Below are 6000 nucleotides of genomic sequence, written 5' to 3'. Positions count from 1 at the left end.
GAAGGTTATTTATTTTGAAACCTATATGGGTTGAGTATTGGTGATAATGGGAACTGCAGATGCTGAAGAATCCAAGATAACAAAGTGTGAAGCTGGATGAACACAGCAGGCCAAGCAGCATCTCAGGAGCACAAAAGCTGACGTTTCGGGCCTAGACCCTTCTCTAGGCCCGAAACGTCAGCTTTTGTGCTCCTGAGCTGCTGCTTGGCCTGCTGTGTTCGTCCAGCTTCTCACTTTGTTATCTCAGGTTGAGTATTGTTTTTAATACAAGTTATTCTGGTATCATTTGTCGAGTCAAATACAGGTGGCTGCTACACTGAAAAATCACAAAAGATCATAATTTCATGTCACTAAATTGAGATCATTGCAGCCAAAAATGAAAGCTTGTTCCAAGTTGATAATAAAAGGAATTTTACTTTCAATTTTCCAGCTATATTTGGCTGAAATTCAAACTCAACCTGAATAAATCAGCATACTTCATCAATACAGGTAAGATAACCAAGTGTAATTTATGTTGGTCAGATGAACAATCATGCTAATTGGGTAGTTAATAAATATTTTTAATAAAATGTAGATTTATAGACTATTTACAGTGCAGAGGCTTCAGCACCTTAATGCACTACAATCAAAAACTAACAATAAAATCCTAGATCGGCTTTAACTAGGTAAATCCACATGCATATTCTTACCTAGATAAAAACTGATCCAACTATTAAATTGTTAACACATCAAACTAGAAGAATAAACGTCGTATAATTTATCACTTGTTTAGTTTTGTGTTTTGTATAAATAAATGCTCCAGTACATACGGAACACTTTACATCAGTTGTACTTTGCATAACTTACGAAATTAATATAGCAATATTGAATACAGCCACAGCAGAATGCATATCCTGATATGTATTCACAGGTTTTCATACACATGCATCAGAAAAGAAGGCAGTTAAGTGCAAATTTACACACGTATCACACTCACATGCTAAATTTCACAAGCAAAACTCCATCGCTATATTAGCTTACATACTAGTACTTGTGTAGTAATTAACTGAAGATTGCATTTCTCAGTTTGACAAGATTTTTATTGGTAAATACACCTGAATAGTATTTAATATTCTTCACAGACTGCAAAACTTATATTATCTCTGACATGCACCATTCATCAAAAATGGAAAGGTTTCTATCATGAAATCATGAATCTTCAGCTCAAGATTTATACAGATTTAAATAAGATTCTAAAGTGTTAATAAATGTCTATGAATAAAAGTACATGAACTTATTTTGTATTCATTAATCAAAATGTCCCCTGAAAAGCATCACTTGTCAAATGTAACACTTGGAAGTATTTTTCACATTTTCACCAGATAAACCTCAAAGTTATTCAGAAAATTGCAACAAATTTACTATCAGTGAATAACATCTTTACAAGAACTGAAAGAATCACTGGTAGAATATCCTCTAATAATCCTAATATACCCACCAATTATTCGCTGCTAACTCACTCAGGATGTTCTAATAACGCTAACTCACCTCAGGATGTTTTAAAAACGCCAATAGACAGGTCAGGTCAAATAAAGCTCTATTTGAATTGCAAAATACCACAATGTACCTTACATGCCATCTCTTTTAGTTGATTCAATGATTTGCCAGCTATGACTATATTTGGAAATCTGAAAAAAAAGAAAATGCTGGGAAGTATTCCACAGGTCTGGCAGCAACTGTGATGATGGGCATGTAAGTAACTTTCAAATCAAATATGACTTTGTCAGAATACTAGTATGAAAATGATGGTAAAGACAGAGATCTACAATCTCCAAACATATACTTTCCTAGTTTTCTTTTGCCAAGTTATTAACAATTCCAATGGGACTTGCTGCAAGGCCAAGGATTTCTGCATCTTCCACAGGTGTTTGTAATAATAATTGTTATCATAACCACCTAAACAGAGGTGAGAATTCAGTAGTGGGCCCCTTAACTAAATGATGCTGGTTACAGTGTCTTGAGTTAAATGGGTGGAATCTTATATGGGTTTGAGCATTATGAGCTATGGCAAGATTTGTGGAAGAATCGGAAAAGATGTACAATGAGACTGATCTCAATATCAGGAGTATCTTGTGCCATCTTTTATGCTTTTGACAAGTGATCTGGGGAGTTCCTCAAGAGGCAGTGGTGAGTTGCCAAATAAAGGGGGTTATTGTCTGTGAAACACCTTGTTAGCAGATACCTCATTCATTAATATTTAATCTCCTATCTTATTAAATATGTCAAACAAGTTAGACAGAGAGAAATCTCAACATGGAAGTCAAATTGAGTACCTGGTGAATTCAGCTTGCCACTTGTTTAGAGGACCTTCATATTTGATAATGGGCACCAACATGTTCTGGCCACACACACCCCAAATACGGACATTGGCATCTGATATGTACCAGTTTCTAAGAACTCTCATGGCATACCTCCAGTCCACATATAAGGCCACTTCTGCATTTCAATGCTGCACCTTGGGCTGCACCAAAAACTATGTTTGTAATGGTGCTGCAAGGACATTGTGTGCTCAAAGACACACCCCAGCTCATGGACCAGACCAGGCTGCAACTCAAGGCTGTTCATTCACTGTCATAGTGCTCAGTCACTCTATGTCTCCCTGAATACTTAGCATCCATAGCTTGCAATGCTTTATCTTTGTGCACTTTGGCTCATGAGATACCAGATTTTTATCACTTCAAATTTGCATCACCGTTTAGCATAGATATAAATGCAGGAAGCTTGCCGTGGTTGTAGCAGGCATCAGTCAACTCAAGGGCGATAGCCTTCACTCAGGAGGCACCTGCACAGTAAGTCAAGGGCAGCCTCCAACGCCAGTCCAAGGACGTGGACACAATCAATTAGCCACTTGGGCAATCAGACTCAGGATCTTCTCTACTTAAGGGGTGAGGAGCTGAAAGTCAGGCAGCCCGATTTCCTTTTTGACTCTTTTGTCCTATTCGGGTGTTCTCTTTCTCCAATGAGACAGAGGTCACTTTTATGGGAGATGAAATTGAGTGGCACAACAATAACATGCAGATGGTGGCAGTGCCGAAGGCCTGTAGAGTTTTGTGATCTCAGGGGTTGGGTAGGTGAGAGCAACTAAGTGAAGATTTTTCAGGAAATAGTGAGTGTCGGAGCATGAGCCTCAGTGGGAAGTGGATACGGTAGCAGAAACAGATTGAGGGTGTGGTATTTGAGAGATGATAATGGCACTTAGACAGTCATAAAGATGTACGGCACAGAAACAGACCCTATGGTCCAGCTCGTCCAAGTTGTGACCAGATATCCTAAACTAATCTAGTCCTATTTGCCAGCATTTGGCCCATATCTCTCTAAACCTTTTCTACTCATATACCCATCCAAGTGCCTTTTAAATGTTGTAATTGTACCAGCCTCTACCACTTCCCCTATTCATTCCATACACACACCACCCTCTGAGTGAAAAAGTTGCCCCTTAGGTGCATTTTAAATCTTACCTCTCACCTTAAAAAATGCCCTCTTGTTTTGGACTCCCCACCCCTGGGGAAAAGACTTTGGCTATTCACCCTATTCATTCCTCTCATGATTTTATAAGGTTACTCCTCAGCTTCCGATGCTTCAGGGAAAATAGCTTCAGCCTCTACAGCCTCTTCCGATAGCTCAAACCCTCCAACCCTGGCAGCACCCTTGTAAATCTTTTCTGCACCCTTTCAAATTTACCATTTTTCCTATAGCAAGGAGACCAGAATTGAACTTTCAGAAGTGGTGAAGGCCATTGTTCTTCTTCCCACAGTTCTGGGCATTCCTCCAGATGTTTGAGATTGCTTTAAACCTGGTGGCAATCTCAGACTGGACTAGCATGGTACGGTGTTGTGGCCTCTATTGCAGGTCCTGGAAGAAGAGGAAGTCCCGCTTCTGCACCACTGTAACCAACAAAACCTTGAGTTCTCTGCCTGCTACATGGGGCAACAGTTTCACTGTCTGCGACATCTGGGGAAAATATTAGTAACTGTGCCGGGGTAGTTCTGGACTGACAGTGCTTGTGTCTAGGGACACAAACTCCTTTCAAAGATGGTCTGGCATAAAGGATGCCGGTGTGTTTTGGACTAACCTTTGATTGGCGACTTATTCTGGGAATGGCACATGATAAGATGGGACTAGAATCAGACAAGAAAAACGCCATGGAGCAGGATAGGTAGTTATGAGGTGTGTTTGGTTAGATGCAATGAAAAAACATGCCAGACCTTGTGGCAACAAACCCTCCAAAAATCTGATGCAACTTGGACTTAGTCAAAAGATGTAAAATTCAATCCAATGTCACTGATCCCATTTTGAGAACTTCATTGCTGTTTAATGTCAAACAATATAAATTGACACCAAGGACTTCCTAAAAGCAAAATGATGTGGACGTGAAAAGATGAAATCAAACAGAAAATACTAGAAATTCTGAGCATCTATGGAATGAGAAATAAAATGAACATTTCAGCTTCATCGATTTGAAAAGTCAACTCTGTCACTATGTCCACAGGTACATTTAGACTTGTTGAGTGTTTCCAGTATTTTCCAGTTTTACTGCATGAACTAGAGTTTGGTTTTTACATTAGGAACCAATAAACATTTTAAAGTGGGCATTTTAAATCTGGGTAGAAAGTTGGGATAGAAAAGTAACAGTTACTCTTAAGGTAAGTAATTAATCACTTGCTAATTTATCTAGCAGTGTGCATGTAATCGACTTAAAAATCAATTTAGTACAACTAAAATATTGCAAGTTTAAAGGAGTACATTTATACTTTAGCAAGAGAATAAGGTATATCATATCTTATGCAATAGTTATCAAAGATTCATAAACATTTGTGGCGAATTTAGTATCGTAATTGTCATGGTACTTATTTAAATTCCTACCTGAATGACAGTTTATACATATCTATACCCTTGTCCACATCTTCCTACTTCTCAGCCTCCCTTCCTTCCACGCCATCTGTTTCTATTCCTTCAACTTCCCCCTCCACCTTCCTTCCAAGCCACTCATCTTCCCTCCTTCTCTTCCATGCTGCCCCTCCCACCAGTGCTGGCCAAACTCATCCATGTCATAACTTCTCCCCAATGCCTTCTACCCTCACTATTTCTTGGTCTCCACTACAATGCCAACCCCACTTTCTATGCTGTTGTCTTCACTCCAGTGTCATCTTCCACACCAATCCCTGTGCCATTCTTCTCTAATCACCATCTTTTTAATTCTGCTCCCCATTCTCATGTTGCCCTCTCATGGGATAACCCCACAATCATGATGTTCTCCCTCCCATGCCCCTTTCCTCCATGTATCTCTCTGCTGCTTCTGCTGTATATCTCCTTTTGTTGCATGGATGCATAGACATAAATATCACAGAAAGTAGCCATTCAGCCCAACAAAGATCTGACTACACTAATCCCAATTTCCAGCTTGGCACATAACCCTGCAGACCATGGCAACACAAGTGAATATCTATATACTGCTTAAGTGTTACAAGTTTCTAACTAGATCACTCTTTCAGGCAGTTCTGAAGTTCTAGATTCTGTCTACTTTCTGGGGAAATGCATTTCTTCTCAACTCTGCTCTTAGCTTTCCATCTCTTATCTTAAACCAATGTCCTCTAATTTTTGATCTCTCGACGACTGGAAAAAGTGCATTCCTTTTCACCCTATCCATGCCCTCATCATCTTATCTATCATTTCCTGTCTCAACCTTTGCTGCTCCAAGACAGTCAGCATCATCCTATCTTCCCTCACGCTCAGACATTCCAGCTAAGGCAGCATCCTAGTGAATCTCCTTTCCATCCTTTCTAGTGCAATCACATCCTTCCTGGAATGCAGTAACCAGAATTGCACACAGTACTCCAGTTGTGGCTTAACCGACATTTCAACAGTTCCATCATAACCTTCCCAATCTTGTCTACCACGACTCAACTAATAAAGGCCAGTAACCCATATGCCTTCTTAACCACCTTATCCTCTAGTCCAGCT

Source organism: Stegostoma tigrinum, chromosome 29 (assembly GCF_030684315.1).
Source record: "Stegostoma tigrinum isolate sSteTig4 chromosome 29, sSteTig4.hap1, whole genome shotgun sequence".
NCBI classification, from domain to species: Eukaryota; Metazoa; Chordata; class Chondrichthyes; order Orectolobiformes; family Stegostomatidae; genus Stegostoma; species Stegostoma tigrinum.
The sequence above is the reverse complement of the archived record's forward strand: the minus strand, read 5'-3'. Positions refer to the sequence as shown.